The sequence below is a fragment of the Carettochelys insculpta genome, chromosome 9, assembly GCF_033958435.1.
Source record: "Carettochelys insculpta isolate YL-2023 chromosome 9, ASM3395843v1, whole genome shotgun sequence".
In the NCBI taxonomy this organism is placed as follows: Eukaryota; Metazoa; Chordata; order Testudines; family Carettochelyidae; genus Carettochelys; species Carettochelys insculpta.
In genome coordinates this window covers 27,307,792-27,331,661 of record NC_134145.1, presented here as the reverse complement: position 1 = coordinate 27,331,661, position 23,870 = coordinate 27,307,792, and the positions used below count along the sequence as shown (strand labels likewise).

General features: G+C 36.0%; 1 protein-coding gene across 15 annotated transcripts in view; it reads right to left on the bottom strand.

The window, feature by feature from the left end:
* Window positions 1–23,870, bottom strand: part of ADGRL2 (adhesion G protein-coupled receptor L2) — a 530,684-nt gene that overhangs the window by 187,856 nt on the left and 318,958 nt on the right. Inside the window, exon 1 of one of the 15 annotated variants that reach the window (XM_075002835.1) lies at window positions 5,280–5,430. The exons of the other annotated variants lie outside the window; for them this stretch is intronic. The gene's annotated coding sequence lies outside the window, so the exon portion shown is untranslated. Of the gene's footprint in view, window positions 1–5,279; window positions 5,431–23,870 lie in introns of those variants that run through there. 15 annotated transcript variants of the gene reach the window in all.

The window sequence follows — 23,870 nt, the reverse complement described above, 5'->3', positions numbered from 1 at the left end:
GGCTGCAATGTAACTAGATAACTGTCCCACTAAGATTATCAGCCCAAAAAAAAGTTCATCCTGCCAATCACAGACAGCAAGTGAATCCTTCAGACATACTAATTTACACAGTGGGGGAGCTGCATTGTGGAAGGCTTAAAACCTACCAATAATTAAAGTTAAAAAAAGAAAAAAAAACCACCACAACTCTCATCTTTCATTCCTCCTTTGCAGTCAGTCAATTTCCTCAGTTGCTGTCCTAGCTTAGGACAAGAATCTTCCAATACTTACAGAATGTTAATGCTCCAAAGCCAGCAAATGACACAGTTAAACCTGGATGCACAGTTTAACACTGTTCATCTTATGAACAGATCACTGTGCAGTCCTCAACTATATATCAGATTTCGCATACTGCTGTTATGTGTATCTTTTGCAAGGAACACAGTAAATTTTGCAGGACTCTATGCAATACGCAACCTAACTGAGGGCCTGATTATGCAATGAAATGTATGTAGATTAACCCTTGTGCTTATCTAAAGGCTTATTTACTTCAGTGGGCCTCCATGCAGATGTATGGGATATCCATTTAGAAGTCAGGTTAAAAATTTTCTGCCCAACTGAAATATCCACATATATGGTGGCCTCTCTTGGTTGTTCACTGGCATAGAACTTATTTCAGCTGGTGTTTGATGCTGTCTTCCTGTGTGAAGGTAACTCGCCCATTATAAATAGTATCAGATGTAGCTGTGTTAGTCTGTATTCTAACAAAACAAAACAGCAGTGATGTAGCACTTTAAAAGACTAACAAAATAATTTATTAGGTGATGATGAGCTTTTGTGGGACAGACCCACAAAAGCTCTTCACCTAATAAATTATTTTGCTTGCTTTTGAAGTGTGAAATGACTGCTGCTTCACCCATTATGGCCGTGTCTACACTAGCCAAAAACTTCGAAATGGCCATTTCGAAGTTTACTAATAAAGTGCTGAAATACACATTCAGAGTCTCATTAGCATGCGGGTGGCCGCGGCACTTCGAAATTGATGCAGGTCGCAGCCGCGCGGCTCGCCCAGACAGGGCTCCTTTTCGAAAGGATCCTGGCAACTTCGAAGTTCTCTTATTCCTATCTGCTCATAGGAATATGGGGACTTCGAAGCAGCCGGGGTCCGTTCAAAAAGGAGTCCTGTCTGGATGAGCCGCGTCAATTTCGAAGTGCCACGGCCAGCCACATGCTAATGAGGCGCTGAATATGTATTTCAGAACTTCATTAGTAAACTTCGAAATGGCCATGCAAATGGCCATTTCGAAGTTTTTGCCTAGTGTAGACGTAGCCTATGAGTTTAGTTGTATATTCAATACATCAAAACTCTGTCAAATTAAAAAGCTATCATGCACTCTCCAAACATCCAATATGTTCTATTCCTGGGAACACTCAATAAGTATTTCTCCTCAATGAGGGCTATTTTCACGTCTAATTTCAACCTTCTGCTCCCAGACGTTTCACGCGAGAGCTGAGAACTACTTACAGCTTTATAGAGAAGGCAGAACAATTTTAGTGTATTTACATTACCTTTGGGGAACGATCTAGGCTGGAAAGCAATCTACACAATCTGAAAAGTTACACGCAACTAAACACAAGGTTTTGAATACATGCTCTCTATAAAGCAACTGCAAACTTAACACTGTAGATTAATTTCAATTTACACTTTTCTTTTCCCTTATGCGTGCTCGCTCTCTCTCTCAATTCCTTGTGGCAGTGGTACTATTACCATATATTTCAGAAAAGATTTAAGGGCACCGTTTGCACTACAAAAGGGCTAAATTAATGTTCTGCCTCCAACTGTCAAATAATGTGTAAGTCCAAGTAAAGCCATGCTGCACAAAATGAACAGCTAAAACAATCTGATGAGAAAGAGCAGACCAGAAAATAATCTTACATATTGAAATTGCTAAAAGCACTACTTGTCTAGACACACTTTTTGAAATGCTTTTTAAAAATCTACACTAAAGCATATCTGAAATCTTACAATATGAATTTCCATTGTCTCACTCCAGACAAAATTCAGGAGGCATACCAGCTTCAGTTTAATCTTTTCTCCAAAATTTTGACACATCTATTAGGAAAGTGACTCCTAATATTCTTAGTTTCCTCTGCTTACATGTGACTCAAAGCAAGGGTCTGTGTCACTTACATATTCATAATTCATATTGAAACAATTTTTATTTCTGACAATCACGCCAGCGTACATCTTGAGAAAAATTTACTTTCTTCTACTCAAAAGTATGTTTCATAATTCCCAAGTTGGCAGAGTTTAAATCTCAAGGTCTGGAGCTGTGTGACATGCTATCTACTGTTATTCTGAATGATATGCTGTTGATTTATGAGCATCTTATTAGTGATACTGTTAGGGGCACTGCTTCATGTTCCGCTAACAGAAATTATTTTTTTAAACAATCAACCACATAGTCAATTTGTCTGCTACAGTTCATGTGTGTACCACATGAGAACAAATGAAGTCTGCATTTGTCTGTCTACCTTATTTATAAGTGAAGAGTGGAGAAGGTTACAAAATTTAATAAGAGCATTATATTAGGGCAGCAATAATCTAGGTATTTTACTGGAAGTGAAGTGGATTACTGTAAATGAAATTTTAAAATGTCCTTTCCATTTTACAGATAACACAAAATGACTCTTTTCATGTCTCCAGCGATAAGGATATATTTGCCGCACATTTAAATAGTGCTTTCACCCTATCCACCCCTGCTCATGAATTAATAATTCAGTGACATTAATACAAGAAGATAAATGATAAAGAGGTTACAGCACAGTACATACATACTTCTCTTAGAACAGCTAATACCTCTCTGTCAATTTCAGTTAGAACTTTTTAAATAGTTTTCAATGGCATTTTTAGAACTAAGAAGCAGCTTACGCTCTCACTATTTCATACAACTCAAGCTTAATAAAATCTCCTGCTGGTACCAAACAATCATTCTAAGGGATTAAAGTGCCACATCTGCTAACATTAGTAAGTATTTTATATAGCAAAATACATATATAGCAGTCTCTACTGCACTGTCAATCTTCTGAAAAAGAATCTAGACATACACACTTGTTTGGCATAAATTACACCTTTATTGTTCAACTGATAACTTTAGTTTGCGACAACAATGAGGAATATTGCTCTGTAGTGGCTACAAATAATAAAATTATTTATTGTCCAGAATTATTTTACTGTAAGGAAGTTTTCAAAAGTCTGGAAAAAACCCACGGTATTTGTTTTATTTGAGTGAGCGTGCATGTGCAGAGACTATGTCACACAAGGGCTTTGTGAGAACCCATGTCCTAAGTAATTTTCAGTGAGTTACCAATTTTTAAGTGCCAATTTTTCTACCAAATCATAGTATGGTTTGTATTTTCTTAATTTATATAAAATAATTTTAATAATATTTTCATCTTTGAGTAGACATATGCACGTGTTTAAAACAATTTAAATTCTGAAGAGTCCATTTTTATTTAGGAATTTTGAAATATATTTTTAGGAAGAATCTGGCAAATCTTAATATTTCTAAAGTGAGACACACATATCATTGGTTTGAGCCAGGAACATAACAGGCAAATACTACACAGACTTCTCTGCACAGTAATGCCGAAGCAACTCAACACCTAAAGTTTCTCTCTTGGCAACCAAACAACAAGCTGACAATCATGCCGCATTGTACCATGGTTTGTAATTTAGTGTGAGCAAAAATGACTGGTAACTTAGTCTGGACAAAATGAGCTGAGTTCAACAATCTTTTAACCAAAATTAAATTTGCACCTAGATCTGCTGTCATGACAGCCTGGTATGCCATGGCCCAAAAAGGCAGACAGGCAACTATTTAAAATATATTTTTTATAAAAAGAAAAAAAAAAAAAAAGCAATGAAACTCCTTCAGATTTTCACATTAATCAATTTAAAGTAATCTGGTTTGCTTAATTTTAGCCTCTGTCCAAGGCTGTACATTATTTTGAAAACTAGTATGATAACATTTTTTTCTCTGAGAGGTAGAATTTTGCATGCTGCAGTTTAAAGAAGTCAAAAAATTCCAGGTAACAAAGTCAGATACTTACTAGTCAATACTTATACACAGGTCAGAACCTGTTACCTCACCAGGCTTTGAAGTATCCATGACTGAGGCTGAAGCTGCTTTTACTTTCAAACAGCTCGTTTCCCTTGGCTAAAAGCTTGAAAGCATTAAGCCAGGATACAGAGAGATTTAGCATATATTTTTTCAAACTGATTGTTTCCTTTGAGTAAAAACTACTCCCATAGCTCCCATATGTATTTCAAAGGCAAGAGTCACCATTGTTCCAGAGGGGAAACGGAGATTAGAATCCTAACTGTCCTAGGTCCTCCAAAGATATGTTTTTGAAAATCATGACTTGTAAATGAAAAACATTTTAAAATAAAAGTTTGTAATAACTAAGACTACTCACACTCCCTCCACCCCAAATATGTGAGGATGGAAAAATTTACAATTTCACTCCCCCCAAGCAGAATAAAATTTGACAACCTATTCTGAGACATGCTGGCATATCTCAGATGCTGAAGTCACTTAACTTTTTTATCTTAAGCCTCAGATTGTATCAGTATGTTGATCTCTCTCATAGCATGCGTTCCTCCTCATGGTGTGTGCTAGGCTCTCTCATTATTAAAGATTTACTGTAGTTACCGGTGCCCTATGGTTATTTTCAAATACAGATCACAACCTTCCACGGTTGCTCATATTAGCATTTGCAATTTAATCAACTTTAATACAGGAATCAAGCAATGCTGACAATAAATCTACATAGCTTTTTTGCATAAAGCCATCTACATATTAAATACGAATTAACAAGTTTTAATAGTTAGAGTTTGTAAATGGTGTGATATATATGTCTTCCCCTATGTGGTCAGACAGAAGTCTCACATAAAACTCATCAAACCGAACACAAAAAATATGTTATGGCATTTCACTAAATTAAAATCCAAAATCCCCACAGCAAGAATACACAATTTCAAGTATTATTAATACTTTAAATCAAACTGTATTATTCAATTTCATATATTACAATTTATGGCAGTCTTCTGCTGTGGTAGCAAAGAAGAAAAGGAGGTCTTAATCAGATTTTAGCATTCATTGTAAAGTGAAGGCGCTTCCCACAGAAAACAATAGGTCAGGCCAGAAAGTAAGACTGCTTTATCCACATTCTCTGTTCTTTAAAATACAATATAATAAATGTTTTTAGAATACAGAGAGTTTTAAACATTTACTTACCTCCCACTCAGGATGAAAGAGCGGCTGACAGAATAAGGAGCAAAAACTAGATTTAGGGAAGGTTGTTTCTGCCCTGCTAGAAAAATGTACATGAGGCTGACAGAGAGAAAAATGCCATTTAGCAATTTTAAAGCTCCACATCTAATCTAAACCACCGGATTTTCAAAATTTCCTCAAAATGTACCTCTCTGTACAGAATCCTTTGCCCCACCTCGGCTATCACCACATAGCTTGACCCTCCATGAGTCTCTTCATTCTTTTTATATGTAACAGTAAAGGCTCTCTCTGTTCTTTTGGCACCTCTGTGATAGATTAAAAATCACAAAACACGGTAGGAAGCAGTATGTAGGCTCTCCCCTTAATTGTAATAACGACTCTCCAGAAATTAATTAGAAGCATACTGTACAGGAGGGGGTGAAAAAGCAATTGGAGCATGGATAGCTGGAACAAGGAATGCTCCCTGTGTTCACTTGAAGTGGAGTGGTTGTGGGAAAGCCCTTGGGTAACATGCAAAGGGAATGGAAGCAGATGGAACAGAAAAGACCCGGAGAAGAGAGGCAGCAGAAGGAGCGGGACTCTTAAGAGGTCTGTGCAATGGAATGAAGGCAATAGACATAAAGAAGCTGTCCAGGAGTTTGTGAAAAATAAAGAAGCAGAAGACTGACAAGTGAAGAACAAATACAACAGGGAACAGAGAAAATGCTGAAGAGTACAGGGAAAGCCAAGGTGCAGACGGCAGAAGAGCTTACTGGTCTAAATTACCTCAAGGATAATTTGTTTTCTTTAGAGTGGGCAGTCAGCATTTACCAACAGATGACACACTATTAAACTCTGGAACCCAAGGCACAAGCATTACCTCATATCTCAACCACAGAGAAACATTTTGGCGAATGTAAATGCTGACTTTTCAAAAGGTAACCGCTAAATCAGAAGCTAGACCACTCTCTACCAAACAAATGTACAAAATACCAATAGATGTGTCAGAAAAAGAAATAATTCTGGCAACAAATCCTATTTGAGTGATCAAATATTAAAATATGTTGAATGTGCCTGCTTATACATACACAACACGCAAACATATATTTGAAATGTATTATTTGGAAGCAATTACTAACAGTTTTGTATTCTGTAAATTATCACATTATATACATTACTGATTGTTTTAGTGGTAAAAGAATATAAAAATTTAACCATCAAGTACTGACATACTTGCTACAGATTCTGATTTTTTGTTTCAAAATCAAACTCAGAAGCGCAAGAAGTGTGATGGCATAAAATGCCTCGTTTATTTGTAAACTGGGGGCAAGGAAAGGAAGTGAGGAACATTTTTACATTTTTTTTTCCAAATTGTTGTTTTTTAATGGTAGGGAAAAGAGCTTTATTCTCACATTAAACAAGACGACTGATGACTCACTGACAATGAATCTAGCCTTATACATCAGCTTTTACTACACCTCTTTGCATGATATTGCTATGGGTCATCATGTTCTCTAGAAGAGCCCTTATTCTATTTTAATGATACATTCAGTCAAGAGGTGAATTGGTGTTGTTTTAGGTCAAAACTCAATATAGTCTCTAAAAATAAAATACTTTATATGAAATTAATACTGTATACATTCAACTGCAGATAACAGCAAATATAGCCTAAATTTCCCAGTCAGTACACCACAATGACCCTTGTGGTGCAGAACAAGACCAAAAATAACATTGTGATAGCTCAAATGTACTGTTCAGGATTGCACTCTCTCACACAAAGGTTTATTTACTAACTGAAGGAAGCATGTATATGGGTCTAGTCCACTAGGACCGTGAGCCAGAAAAACCTGACTTCTGTTCCTGTTCCCTGACTCTGGCACTGAGTTCCTGGATAAGTCCCTTATCCTCTATATGCTATAATTTTGTCACCTGTAAATCTGTGATAATACTACTAACTCATTTTTGTAAACACTTTACAATTTTCAATCAAAAAGTGAATGCAAATGTTTGTGTGTATGTATGCATTTATACACACAGGGAGCTATAGCAGATTAAATATATTCAAGAGTAAGAATGTGTGTAATATCCTTCAACTTGTGTTTCCATTTTGTTTGTTTGCTTTGAAAATATTTATCTCAACCATACTATCAAAGCAAGGAATAAATACACATTACTAAACAAACTAGCTAATGTCTTGCAATTATCATGGTTTGGCAACAGAATCCTATTCTCTTCAACATGTAACCAGCATGTACCTTAATTACTTTAATATTCAGAAAACATCAATTTCCTAAGGCGTGGGCATTGCATATAAGTCTATTTGCCACATATTTTGCAGTCTGAGCTCTATTAAGTAAGCCACAATTATGAAAATTTTAGTTGCACTGGGATGCCGCTCATTAAAATGGGCTAATACTTACTGATATAGGGGAAGAAAAGTAACGATGTCCTTCTATTCAATAATTCAAATTGATTGAGAAACACTGTTTAACAAGATGCATAATTTAAGGATGCTGTATAAGAATACACAAAACAAGAAAGATTACAAATATGAAGGGTCCCCCCCCCCAACTGAAAAACTGTTTAGTTAGTTTCCTCATTAAAAATCTAACTACTCCATACAGACCCAATGTTGTAGTGGGATAATCTGGATTACCAGCCTATTTTGTAGATCTGTTGCTCCAGAGCAGGTTAATCAATAGAGTAATGATTGCTAATCACACTACACTGCGTGGTTTTGGGCTTGCCTACTCAAACCTCCTGATGATGGAAGAGAAAGAGGCAGATAGTGCTAAATCCCATCTACTCTACTATCACACCCCAAAACAAGCTACACTGTGTACCCAAAGTTCTTATCCCCTGCCTCAGACCAAAGGTGCTCTTTTGCAGTGTGACTTCTGGTAGAGATCTGAAGTCAGCAAGTTTCACATACTTGTCACTGTACTTGCAGGAACACTGCAGATGCCTGGCAGCTTGCTCTGCCTGGCTCTGGCGTGTGTGATTTTGTTTACATTGTACTTGGTTTTGGTTTTATGGTTCTCTCTCTCATAATCTGCAGGTTTCCCTTTCAGCACTTGGTGATTATTTTAACTAAATGCTACCCCTTATCTGAAACCGCCTCAGTCACAAAAATAAAACCAGCAAAGGACAGAAGTTACACAATTTTTTCCCCCCCACTACCAGTCCTCTGGCTGGGGTGAAAAATTGGCGGAGCCATCCTGAGTGGGAGTTGGCCTGGCCTGAGGCAAACCCTCCAGTGCTCAAAGCCCCACCCCCATCCCATCATTCCCGTTACTTTCTACCAGACTTGTCTGGCCAGGGATTACCTGAGGCAGAGTGCAGGCTTTTGGGGCAGGCGGTGGCAGCAGCAGCAGAAGGTTGCCTCCTGCCTTTCTCGCTCCTGCCACTCCACTCACAACATGGTGCCATGGCCACCATTCAAAAAAAAAAAAAAAAACAGTGGTCAGCAGACCAGGAGGCCACAGCAGAGCAGAGCAGAGCGGAGCAGGCTGCCTATCGTGCCACATAGCAAGTGTGGTAGAACAGGGCAAAGTGACTCCCTGTTTCTACCACCACCTGCCCCCACTGCCTGCACCCTGTCCCAGGTAATTCTTCTCCCTCCCACCCATAGGACTGCTGGAGGGGATGATGTGGCACCCCCCACAAACACATTGTGTGGGGCAGCCACTCCTCCTCATCCTATGGACAGGAGAACACCAGTAACTAGCGTTATAAGGGAAGAAGCACATATCCCTGGACCAAGAGATGCCATATTGTCTAACTTCCCTGAGTCGACATCTAGCCCATTTGTTGCTCTATACCAAAAGTTTAGTCAAGGGTTATGGCAGTCTGCAGACTAGCAAGCCACGAGTTTTCCTTAAGTGCAGGATAAAGCCCAATACCTTTATGTCCCAATATGATTTTCAAATGAACTCAGTTTACGTGCAGACACTCAGAAGTTTCCTACTTAATACTGCTATTTAATTAAATGCCAGTGGAGATGTAGCCTTCAAGAAAAGCTATTCAAGTGTTGTCCACGTGGGTGCTATGGTTTGCTGCCTTCTGAATTAATAGGCATTTCTATTGTGGCAACCTATACCATGCCAAGTTACTTTTTTCTCATTCCCACAAATTATGTTTCAGTGGTATAAAGAGTCAAGAAAGGGAAGGGTAACAAGCGGAAGACCACCAAGCCATTTACAATTTATTTCTGAATTTTAAGATTTTATTGTCCTTTCTCTAATTAATAGCAATCAATATATGGGCCAAGAGTCTTTATTTTATACCCTCTTTGCACCATTTATGAGTCACAATCAAACTCCAAAGCCACAGGAATAAATTTGAATTTTTATTTCTTCAGAAGACAGCAAACAATAGCACCCACTTGGACACCACCACTTGAATAGGTTTTCGCAAAGGCTATGTCTCCACTAGCCACTTTTGTCAACAAAACTTGTGGAGCATCCACATTACCAAGGCATTCTGTCGACAGTAAATTGGCAGAATGCAGCACTTCTGTCTACAGCGTTCTGCTTCTCCTCCTCGAGGCAGAACGTCTCTGTTGACAGATCTGTTGACAAAAGCCAGTTTGGACATTCCAGGAGGGCCTTCTGATGACAGGAAAGGCATCCAGGACACTGGGCAGCCCTGTGTGTTGTGCTTCCAGTTGGCTGTTCTGTCAAGAAAGCAGCTGAGCAGTCTGGCTGCTCCTGTCAACAGTGTGGATGACTCTTTCAATCCACTTTGCAGTCTGGCCACAGTATGTTGACAGAAGTTTTGTTCAGACAGTAACTTCTGTCGACAGATTGCTCTAGTGTAGACACAGCCTAAGTAACCACCCTACAACCACATTTTCTTAGATAACTTTGACATGAATATTCCTCAAATACAAAAAAAAAAAAAATACAAAGTAGATTATATGAACTAATTAGGGATGGAGATGTGGTACTTAGACATATGCTTTTTTTTCTGATCATGTAGAGTATCAGCAAAAAACCAAGACCTGTGAATTTTTAAAACAATATGCAAAAAAACAAAATTCAAATTATAACACAGTAAATATTTACAAATCATTAGAAAAGGTTTTAAGAAGATGTGAGAGTGAACAATAAAAATTCTACTGCATCGAATTTAAGGATGACATTTTCTTTAACTGCACCAAATAAACTCTAAACTGATTTCCACATAAGTTTAATCAAATGCAGATTTAAAACATTTTCTACCAAACCTAATGTAAAATTTTAACTTCTAACTTGACTTACTGATTATTTTTTACTTAGCCTAGTAGACTGTAGAACTTTTTCTCCAATCACCAGTTGTTTCCAAAATGAAAATCATATCAAACAAAAATGCATGCAGTACTTTTAGATGCAGTACTAATTTTTAATTTGTGTAACATTCAGGTGAAATGAATGTTACGAGAACAAGCACTATATGATGGCCTGACAACCAAGCAGAAGCCAAAGTAATAAAATTCCACGCAGTGAACATTAAGAAACGATATTAAAAACACACACACACAGTTAACCAATAATCAAGTAGCATACAAGAGGATAACCTTCCTGTAAATCACAGCATTATATAAAAATTATGCCATCATATAATTTACAAATTTATTGTTGTATATGCTGATATTTATCAGTATGAGAAACAGCAACACGCTTTGCAACTTCGTACTAACAAAATACTACCTTAATGAGTAGCAGAAATATTTAAATCCTCTGCAGATGAGAGTTAAAAATGAAGAATTTCATTCATAGGTGTATTTCTAACGCTCAATGCTTAGCTTTATGCTACATTGTGGATTTTTCACTCATGAGCCAATAGGTAGTGGTCACTTACATTCCATTTGCCAAATATGAGTTTTATTTTCATTGCAACAGATCTGTTCTTCAAAACACTAGAAAAATGAAAAACTAAATCTTCTTTCTACTTATGAATGTTCTCCATAGGCAGTTAACTGTGATTTGCTAGAGTAACTCCATTTTTAATGCACATTTCTAGTGAAATGATAAAAATAGACATGTTTTGATTTACTGTCTTGTGTAACAGGAGAATATTCATTTTAATAGAAGTATTCAGTATAGAATGTTATGCTTACAGGCAAATAAAAACCTAAATCTGTGCTGAAAATAATATTTTTTATTCCACGGTTATAAGTAAAAATTTAAGGATTCAGCACTTAAATACTATTGCATATACATCACATGCTATAAATTTGTTGTCTTAAAGCATCTAAAAGGTTGTATTTACTGAAACATGAAACATGTAAGTGGATAATGAATGGATTAATATACAGTTAACCTTCTTGATCCTTCCATTATGACCAAAAGCTATAAACTCAATTTTTGAAGTGATGGTTTTCCATGGTGACCAACATCAGAGCTTTTAATTCACTCTGTTGCGATTTATGATGGATTTTAGGTTTCTTTCCACTACTTTTACTTTTCATTTTTTTCTGAGTGTCAGCTTTATTCTTAGTTAATTACTATTAACCAAGTGTTGTCCACAACAATAAAAGTCTGGCTCTCTTTCAGTTAAATCAGTAGGAGCTCCACAAAGGCAATGTATAGGATTTGCGCCTTTGATTTTTACACGAAGTTGCAATCCTGCCCCAAAGTACAATACAGACAAATGTCACAACAGTCCACATACCTACTGATGTTTTCTAAAACAAAATATATTCTTAGCTCATAATTCTTATTCTACATGAAAAATCCAAAATGACAGAGCCTCTTAATATTCTGTTCTACCCATATAGAAGACAAATGAATTACTGATTACAATCCAGTGATCGAAATAACTAAAAATAAATTTTTAATAATCTATATTTTAAATCCTGAGCAGATGGATGTTAGTCACGAAACCATATCGGTACATTAGCTACGCTAGCAACACTACTTTGCATTATATGTTTAAGAAAGAAAAAAAACTGTCACTCGGTGTTTTTTCTAATTACCAGTAGTCAATTAGTGATATAAATTCTGTGACCACAAATTTGTCAGTATTCTTTTTTTTCCCCTCCCCTATTTAAATAAAAATTCATGGTACTGCATTCACATACATTTTCAAGCAATAATTTAGTTGTGTTCATGTAAAATATATACATATTTGTTGGAAGGCTTTTCAGTAATGAAAACAGAAGTGAGTAAATTTCCTTAATTTGAAAAACCTAATTAAGACGCATCACAAATGTACTCAGGGAAAGCAAGAAACGTTTTTGTTTTCTCGTGTGTGTGTGTTCATTGTTTTTCAAATTGTATCTTAGATACAGGTCTTCTCCTTACTCAATTTATATTTGAAACCATCATCTTAAAATCTACAGTAATTTTATTTATCGGAGGGGGAGCTGTGTTAGTCTGGATCTGTAACAGCAACGAAGGGTCCTGTGGCACCTTACAGACTAACAGAAAAGTTTTGAGCATGAGCTTTCGTAAGCACAGACTCACTTCATCAGATGCTGGTATCTGATAAAGTGAGTCTGTGCTCACGAAAGCTCATGCTCAAAACTTTTCTGTTAGTCTGTAAGGTGCCACAGGACCCTTCATTGCTGTTACAGTAATTTTATTTGTAATTTGTATTATTGTCTTTCAGGTTCGGGTAAATCTAATTTACAACAGGACCTTATTTTGAGCTATCATTCCACTAAGTATCTTCCATTGATAACATGTAATTAGTTTGATTAAATGTTAATCATGGTACTTTGCTTCCCGCATTGTGTCCTTTTGGGGAAGAAGGACAGGGAGAGGAATAAGTGAGGAGGTATAAAATATTAAAAAGTAGGCAACATCTTGAAAACCATCCAAAGAGAAAAACTTCAAAACACTATATTCATTGGCTTTCATTACTTTTCATTCTTTAAATGATTCCTACACCAGATTTCAAAACAATATAAACTTGTAGCTAGTTCAAAAGTGTGATAGCTGATGTTACTTACTTACTTAACTGACTTGTCTTCAGAAGAATGTACCTGGCAAGTAGAGACAACGGAAGGTAAAACATAAATTTGTTTCATGCTAAAGCTAAAACTGAGTAAGATTATTTCTTGCAAGTAAGAACTACATAAAAGGATTTCAACATAACATTTTAAAAACATCATTGTCCTACCTTCAAATTCGTAAAAATGCAAGAGCAGAACTTAATCCTAGCAGTATTATCCCCATACCCAAATTGAAGTTAGATGCACCCTCTCAAACTTATTGTATTTTGTGGAACAATCGTCTCTGGGCTGAATTTCTGAGTAATCCTTACCTCACAGAGAAGAAGCACACTGTGCGGAAACAGATTACTTTTATTGCCTGCCCATTATTCCACATGAAGATTAATTTAAGAAACCACTCTCTCTTCATCATAAGCTAATACATTTTCACAAGCAAATCAGGATGCAACTTTTCAACCACCATTACCTATCAAAATGTCTATAAAAGACGGTATTTATATATTTTTCTGTGAATCTCAGCACCATAATCCTATTGGAGTGTAATTGCTGTGGCTAATATTCTTACCCCGTTATGAAAATGCTCCACATAAACGTGGCACTGAGTTGTTAAGATAATACATGATCATGCTGTGAGAGGGTAATACCTATACAATAGCCCTTGCCAATACCATAAATCTCTTTATTAGACAACAACCTATTATAGCAGATCTACTTAACTGTTTCCCTACTTAGAAGGCCATTTGGTGTTACAATAACAAGCTGACTTTTCACATTAGCAAGGATTAGCCACTATAAATAATATATTGGCACTGAGATAGTGCTCTGTTAGATGTCGTAAACCCTTACTAGGTGTTTCAATCCAAAATGCAACCGTAAGACTGTATTCCACTGCCCGTATATGTATTAAGTTTACAGTGCTATGATGAAAAAAAAAAATCAACTCTCAAACCAATTTTCTTGGAAGATTTATTACAAGGGAGTACGTTATGGAGTGCTATTTCTGTTTTATGGAATGTGCAACTATGCATAATGGTTTATCTCATAACAGTATAACGGCAAATAGCTTACAAACTTACTGAAATATTTGAAATGAAAAGTGATTGCCATCCTTTTCCAGAGCTAAATAGTTCAGAATTTATTTAAATTTCACCCATTGTGTTTCTTGCTCAGCAACTAAAGCAGTATTAAAATTAATTGTTTTCTTCACTGAACAGGTCTTAGCTTTTCTGAAGGATCATCATTTCAATGTCCAGAAATTTACAATGAAAATACTGAAACCAGTACTAACTGATCATTTCATTCATTGTTTCAAATGTGAGCATTTCAGGTTCTTACAAGAAATGTTCTTTATTTACAAATATTCTCATAATTCAGCATTCTTCTGCATGTACTAAGAGGGTGGTTTTCTAGAAATCTTAATGCTGATTCTTAACCGCTAGTTGTTCTGTTTAAATACCACTGCACTAATCTGTAAACGATATAATTATGAAACTCACTAACGTTATCACAAAAATTAAAAGAAACTTGATCTCTTAACAGGCCAATTATAATTAACATTTAAATGGAAAAGATGTAATGTTTTCTGCTTAGATTCTGAACAGGCACTTTCGTAGGTCCTCCAAATACTGTTGTCCTTCTGACATCCACAGGACGTTTATTTGAAACAGAAGAGACTGTTTATGCAACTAATGAATTTGCTGTATTTTGCTTCCCAAGTCTTTTTGTGACCATTATAAATAGAATAAAAATATCAATGTGACGTGCAAGTAAATTGTTTCCTGCAATTCCCCGCCCCCCGCCCCCATTTCCAGTAACAAAATAAAGGGACTTCTCTTAAGTCCAAAACAATTACTTTGTAAATGTTGACTTCTTGACTTATTACTTCTTTTCCTATTGTCATCTCTGCTAGTGATGGAAAATCCTTTAAACAAGCTTTCTTTCTGCACTGCATGATTATGATAGAGTGCTCAGTGAAATGAAATTGTATTTACTGGAAACATTCAGCCCTCAATGCCTTGATTATGTTGATTATCTCATATACAAGCTCCCTCTGCAGGTAACAAGTTGGGTTAGCAAAAATGTGTGAAAAATCTGGGTAGTAGCCAGAAAAAAGAAAAAAAAAAGAAAATTGGTCACCAGCCCCCAAATATCTTTTTCTTAACAGCTACCTGATTCCAACAGCTTCAGGAGAAGAAACCCTTAAAATACTGTAGCCTGCTCTACAGGATTATTCCTGCCCTTCAGCATAGTTGTTTTAGTCCTCGATATTCAAGATACACAGACTTCTTTTTCAAAGTCATCTCAATGCTTTCAGGGTAAGGAAAAACGCTATTCTGTTTACACAAAGTTAACCCAAAATGACAGACCACCCAAAACAAGATACACATCCAGCCTATCTGGTGTATCTCCCAAACTTAAAAACAAACAAACCGCAGCATTGTGGCTGCATTTACTGCAGAAGATAAGACCCTATATGCCACTTTGAGATAGGTATCTCCGCCAAGTTTAAAATCAATTAGGTTGAACATAGATATGTTAATTTTAAAATGGTTGAGTAGAACTTAAGTCTATAGTAATTGGTAAAATATTTATGGAAGCAATCATCTTTTTTACAACCAGTTTTCATTCGACTGAAGATTGGAACGCCAATAAAAAGCAATCAGCATTTTCCTTTGCTTGAAATGTCTTTTATTCTTCAGAACATATGCAATGTGAACTTTCTTAATAAAATCTTTTCAACGTAAACAGAAGAAATCCTCCATGAAAGACTTTCCGGCACTCAGTCTCAAACAACTACAAAGACCTCAGTACGGCAGCAATGTTAATGTATTTTCTACCATGGAAGGAAAGAATTAGAGAGTGAGTAAAGCTATCTTTCTTCTCAGGACCAAGCCCTGCAAGTAGTGACATTTAAGGCAGGAGGGATTTGACCCTACATTGACTGGTCTTGCTGAAAAAATAAATATAATACCTAGCTCTTATAAAGCACTCCTTAACAGTAGACAGACCCTGAAGCACAACACAAGCTTTCATGTATTTATCATCACATCTTCCCTGTGAGGGAGGGCAGTGCTATCAACCTCACTTTAACAGATGGGGTACTGAGGCACAGAGAGGGCTAAGTGACTTGCCATCACATCCATGGTCACGTTGGCCTGTGGTGGAGCAAGGACGTAACGCCACGCTTCTCAAGTCCTAGCCTAGTGCACATAGCACTTAACCATCGGTCCTCTCTAAAAAAAAAAAAAAAAAAAAAAACTAAACTAAAAATACAGCCTGCAGTGCCTTCAGTATCAATTCACATTAAAAACCAAACAAAATGAGCCCAGAAAACACATATTTAGAAGACATTCTAGTATGGGTATAGTGCTTACAAGGCACAGAAAATGGCAAATTTTGGATACCCACTTCTAGACAATGGCTGGCACATGCTGAGCTCCCTCCTGTGGCAAGAAGTTTTTAGCGGCTGGATCTACAACCTATCATTATCAGGTATTAAAGAATGGAGAAAGCAGAGCAAAGTGGCACTGGGAAGAGATCTCAACACAATAAAGATCTCTGCAAGTATCCAAAAAGATTATGGATTATAAGGTGAGTGGGAGGCATTATATTGTTTTTCTTTCTCAAAATTCGCTCTTTCAAATTCCTGTATCCTCTATATTATATTATTTATTGCTATCCTTTCCCTTTTCTCAACTTAACCAATCTGGCCAGGAACAAACCAGAACATTAATACTTTGCTCACTTACAAAAGTTTTACATTAGTACAGCTCCAAAGATTTAAATAGAAATCCAGTTCCCCTAGATCTGGGATGTGCAAAGTGAAAGGGGGGGGGGGCGCAATCTCTGGGGGGGGTGTGAAATTTTGTAGGGAGGACGCAGCACGATCAGCTGCTGGGTGTCAGGCTCATTCATCTTATTAAAAATGTTGAAATATGCTACTGTTTTCGTGTGTGTGTACTCACATTTATATACCAATTAACAACACTAAACATTCTATATAGTTATTTTCTTATACATGCTGAAAGGGGTTTTTTTTTACGTGAACGTAACCAAAATTTCCACTGGTTTGGATTACATTAGATAAGTTGGGGGCAGGAGGGGGGTAGCTAATTGCAGGCACAAAAAGGAAGGCCCAGTGTAAAATCTTTGCTAACCCTCACCTTAAACAATTGCCAGAATAAGTGAGAGGTGAAACAGGCCTTGCCAGTCCATCCTTAGAAATACTTCCACTAGACCTAAAGCTCAGTCTTCTGACATCTACAGGTAAAAATCTACCAAACAAAAAAAATGAGAACAGATCTTTTAGGAGCTGTATTATTTGTTCGGACTGAAGACCTATGTCACCTCCCATGTTCCGAATACAAATCTTTCTAATCAACAAGTTCAAACAGAAAATCTTTCCAAAGTTAGAAGACAGCAAAAATAGGTAAAACACGGCTAAGTCAGTTTTGCATGATCATGTTCCATCATGTAACCCGGAGGCATGAGCTTGCCAAAGAAATTAGACCTATCTTCTGGAATGCAAAAGCAACCACTGAAATGGTCATTTTAAAAAATCAATTTTTTTCCAGAACTGATATTAATCAATCACTTAAAACTGAAGAGGGCAGTTATGTCAATAGCATATTATATATTTATGGCAGCAAAGAAAGAAAAAAAGGTGGTGGAAAAGGTAGTATTCTGCAATCTAAGTTTGGATGTAAGACTGTCCATGCCCACAAAATCCCACCAACTACAAACCAAGTACTAAAGTCTCAAACAAGGTCAGTCATCCCCACCCCAAGCTGCCAGGAACAATTTTTGACAATAACGAGTGCTAGATTCAGAGCATTATCCAGTTTAAGATAGATATTGACTGATATGAAAATACCAACAGAAGACACAAAGAAAGAAACCTGTCTAAATTAGGAGTACTCTATCACATCTAGAAGCAATCAAATATATGAAAAATAGTTTTTGAAAAAGCACAAGTCACACACAGCAAGTTACTTTGACTCTTATCTGAGGAAAAAAAGAGCAAAAAACATATCCACTCAAATATATATTTTTATTAAAAAAAACACTATAGATTTTGATGTTGCAGGACATTTTAAACTATCCCTTCTTTTAAAAGCCAACAAATAACAGAACATCTTTCCTTCTTTATGAAGAATGACAATCCCAGTTCAGTGTCAAAATATTAGACATCTTTTACTCTGTATTATCTTAGAAGTCAGCGTCTAAAATCTTGCCCATGCAATAAAAAAAAAAAATCCTAAAACTACTGTTTTGGCTTCTACATGGCTTAGCATTTGTTGCTAATCAGGGCAAGCAACAATCAAAATGCAACATTTAAAAACACATACAGAATCACTGTAAAACCCCTCTGTGTTGTTCCTGCTGCCCTTATTCTCTTCCAGTGTGACAACCTGAGCACAAGAAAGATCTGTAGGCAATTATGCCATGCCACATTACATATTTATGGCAGCTAAGGTGGGACAGAGATAGTGGGCAAGATCTGCTTAAAAAAATTATTTTCAGAGGGGTTTCATGCTGCAAGAAACCTAGCAGAGACAGACTTTGTCATGTTAACACAGTAAAATGGATGCAAGCACTTTCATGAATAATTGTAATGTACACGAAATTAAAAAAGGAACACAACACATTTTAAACGTCACACCACTAAAAGGACCCTGGAAAAGGTTTAGTGATTTTAAATAGAGTTCTTTGAAGCTCTCACGTTATGGAAATACAGAGTTTCCTGTGTGAATTTTAGTATTTATAATGTACTCCTCATTGGAAAAAAACAATGACAAAACTAAGAAAGACCTCCATTTTCCACAACACACACACTCCCTTTTCATACCATAATTAATACTGTTCTCTGTAGAGGGAGACACTTCATCCTAGTTAAAACACACCTAAATCTTACCCTAACTCAGGAGTCTGATTAAAAAAAAACACCTCTGTTCATAATGACGTTTGTCTTCTCTTTTTAATCACTTTCCTCAGAAATTCCAGTAAACTGACTTCGTGACCCACAAATGGTTGGGAGTTCAACCCTTAAGGAGGGGTCATTTAGTGGTCTGGGATAAACAGATTTTTTAAGGAAAAAAAAAAAAACCTGTCAGCATTGCTTGGTCCTGCTGGGAGGGTAAAGGACTGGCCTCTCCGACGTCCCTTCCAGTTCTATGAGATATGTATGTACGTGTACATGTACATTACCCATTCTGGTAGCAAAATCAGTTCTGGTGACTGAATGATGCAAGACCAGACTCCAGCAAGCATCCATTTAAATACTAGGAAGTCTAGACTGCAACAGATTTTTTGGATACAAAAATTCCAGTTCATACTTTTTATGTAAGGACTCAAGATAAAATGCCAATGTCAACCTTATATATGCCATAAAAAATGTTTTATTTTCAGTAACAATGATTTTTTTTGTTACAGTAGAGAATGAGCCAAGACTTTTTACATTACAAACAGGAATATGGACACTGTTGGTGTCACTCCGATATCACAGTTTTATTATTTGCATTTAAATCGGAAGTGTCTCCTAAGGTATTTAAAGACAACAAGCTAGAGAGGAGAAATAACTAGCCGGCATCACTTACATTAAAAATACTACTTCTTTTAGTATTATTCCCTCTATTATGGAAAGTTATAGTCAGACTCCGAATTTATCTGCAATTGCTACTGTACAAAAAATAGAAATGATTACATGACACAAAGGAACAGTCAAAAAACAGATATGGTGTGTACTCTATATTCTTACTGTACATGAAACATGGTAACTTTTTATTGTATTAAGCAATTTAGACACTGCTTGCAAATTCCTACTGATCAAGTTACTCATTTCTAGTATTTTTCAGTTTAAACTGATTTCCCCATCCCACCCTACACCTTTTAGCTGCTCTTTTAAGTGTACAGACTCTTACTAATAATATGATGGATTTCACTTACCAGTACATGACACACAAAAATCTTCTAAAACGATAAAATATATTCCTTCATAAAACTGCATTTTGTTGAAATTAAATAAATTATATTTAAGCTTGCTTTGTGCCACAAAAGCAATCAATAAATGTTTTGCAGTAGGCTGTACTTTACCTGCAGGAGTTAAGCATTGTGTTTGCTTCAGTCAGTGTACAAAGCTCTTGATTATTATGCCTTTCTAAATAATTTTTGGTAAATAACAGGCTTGTGTAAGTTGAATCATAGCAATAATGACTGATGAAAACCAAACAAGAAAGAAATCACAACACATGAAAATTATATAATTTCTTCAAAGTCCCATAAAACTACTCAATTTAAGATAATGAGCCATAGCCTGGGCTGTGTTATAATGCAGAATCTGATCAAGGGCGTTTTTCTGTAAGAACTATTTTTAAATTATCAGTTTGTATCATAAGCAGGTCATATTGGTTGTAATGTTCATTAAGCAGTGCATTTTCACAACTTAAATTACTAGCAAGTAAGCAGAATATACCACTCAACTCCAAAATATTGGAACCTTGTTTTTCACACACTGACAGGTGGAAAAGTGGAGCTTCAAGAAAATGTGGTAATTGAGCACGGCCTTAAAGACTGACAAGTCTTTGAATTAATCTTTTTACTGGACAGATTTAAGTAGGTATGTTCATTAACCAAAGATTGAACATACCACTTCTTACATATGTATTCAAATAATACCAAAAGCTATACATATCCCCCTAGCACCATCTGCTATTCTTATTGTAAGAGCTGCTGAAAACCAATTGAAATTATATTTGAAGCCTATTTAAATATGAAACAGCTTTGTTAAATATCAGTGAGGAAGCTGTGTTAGTCTGTAGCCACAAGACTTCTTGTTCTCGAAGCATTGTTACAAGTACTGAGAATGGCCTTCACATAGCATTTTGCTTCTCCAGTTATCCCAACACTCCCTTACAATAAATTACAATAATGCATTTGTTTAAACTTTTTTAGGTTTTTCAAATTCAGGTCTTTAAAAAAAATTCAAAAAAAATTGTTCACAGCTGCAAATTAATACTTCAGCAGAATATTTTTTCTCTATCATGCTATACGTTTGCATCACAAACGTATCAGTCCTACGAAAGGTTTAAAAAAAATGACATCTAAGTAACACGATTAATTATAGTTTCACTAAAGTTTTCAAAAAATATGGTGTCTTATGACCGACTGCTTGTCTACCTGTGCATGAATATTATTTTAATTATCTGCCAGACATAGATTAACTTCCTCTCTTGTGTTTCACCTGGTAAGATCATTAATAGCTACTTCAAGCTCTTATCTGTCATCCTCATATACTTCCCATTGGAAAACACAGCAGGCCCAAGAAAATGTATTGCAATTATTTTTAAAAATTTTTAAATTACTAGGATTATTGGTAAAATCATCTTTACCAGCAATTACACTAAGAAAAAAAAATCTTCAAAATTTTTCAGAAAAAAAGTCAAAAACACTACATGGAAGTGATGTGAGCAAAGCTATTAGGTAACGGCATCAGATCAATTTTTAGGTAAAAGTTTCCTTTAAAAAATCATTTTCATACTTTATTCTCTGATTTTTCCCAATTCTGTACATTTCCCTATGTGTCATGCTTAACATTAACAGCTAGATTTATTTAAAATAAAAATGTTTGCCCAACTTGGATTTACACCAAATGTATGGCAAATAGATATTCTAACCTTAGTCAAATAGAGACTCACTTTGAACTATCACATTTTTCAGAAACAAAATCTCATGTTTAATAAGTATCTTTTAAAAATACAAACCTAAGGAATATCCTCTGAATAATCCCCATTCCTGACTGAAAGTATTAAAACCTATAAAAGAGACAGATAAAACATGGAGAACGTCCTCATTCGATCACTTCAGAAGCTAACTAATGAACAAACTTTGGTTTTTAAAGCTGTCCTCATGCTTATTGCAAGGAAGGAAACACCCAGAAGCCTGGTGTTAATGTCTCTGCTGATTGTGAAAATTGCTGCAATAAAAACTCCAACTGCTTGTCTTAAATTAAGACCTGCAAGACTGCATGTAAGATCTGTATCTTTACATTAGTTTTTATAACATTTGGAAGTTGGGTTGCTTGCTTTGATGTTGGTCTATTAATGAGCAGGGGAGCCAGAAGCCCAAAAAAAAAATGTTTATTGGACGCTGTCAAATCAAAAGCTGAAGTAATTGGTTTGTTCTACCCCACGATTCAATATCCTGATTTCCCCAACCACCAACTCCCACAACTATCTGAATGTCTATGTTCCTTTTCTGTTGCCAACACACAGAAACCCACAGTGATTGAAAATGGCAGCTGAAATGCTGCTGCTGCACATTAATTTTTCTTTTAGTGGTCCAATTTTGTCATCTGAATGTTCAAAATCTCCCTTCCACTACAATTTATATCTTCAGAGATTTATCAAATTTGGGATCACCATCACATAAACTGAAGTGCAACATTTTCAAGACAATTTTTAGATTATCCCAAATAGCGATAAGGATAATGTGCTTTCTTTATAGCACTCTGCATTGAAAGCAGACTAGTTAGCAGCAACTTAAGTGCAATAATGGCAATTACATCAATATGTTCCGTTTATGCCACCAAAAGGTACACTTTAGACAGCTGAAGGCATTAGGCAAATAAACTGCTGAAAATTACCTCAAAGTAATTACACACAATTTTAGGACACTAAAACGCATCTATCTACAAAATACTGAAATGTCATCCATTTAAGGGTAATAGAAGTCTAAATAAACTACATAATTAACTAAAGTTTTCTTCAAGAGTTATTCCATGCAGCTCAGTTACTGCATTAAAGGAAAGGAAAAGGAACTCTTTGGAACAACAATAAAGGCATGTCATATTCCTTACACTATGAAGTGTAAAGAACCCATAAGCCTACAAAGCATTCAAAACCACTTTTTAAAGAAATACACAAAATATATAATATTTTATTCAGCTGGAACTGCCTGGGAGATGCAAAGGTATTTTTTGCCAAAGAAAAGAAAGAGACCAAGGTACAGTCTCCAAGAACCATGGACTCTCTGGAAAAGAGCCCACTTTACTGAAGGATAACTGGACTTTGCTTGGCTCTTGGTCTGCCAAATTATTATACTGATTTTTTTAAGATAATGAAAGGGTAGCCTAAACTATAGCGCTCTACAAACATGAGACAACAACAGTACTTAATGAATTTAAAGAAGAGTAAGTTTGACAGTTATTGAAAACCAATTTAAAACATAATGGTAAATATTCTACTACAAGACACACCCAGGCCTTGCCACACCTATTTTAAAGCACCCCCCCCAAAAAAAACCCCACAATTTATTAGTCCATATGTAACCCATTATTATATCAGATTACAAAAAGATTTGTTATTTTTCACATTAGAAATGTTTATACGATAAAAATGAAACTAAGTACATGGTTTAATAGATGGTAACACTTTTTAAACTACACATATGAAAGACTGTTATCCAAGTCTACATATTAAGGAGCTAAGTATGTTTACTTCAAAGGTTTGGAACTGAGTAGACTTTTATTTCAAGATTTCATTTTCCTCTGAAGTAATTAGAAGTCTTTTGCTATTCAGACCCCCTAATGACATAATGCACAGGCCATACCCAAAGCATGAGTCCAGTAGAAAAGCCTTTCTAAATCCCACTAACAGACAGGAGACACCAGAAGCAATGTC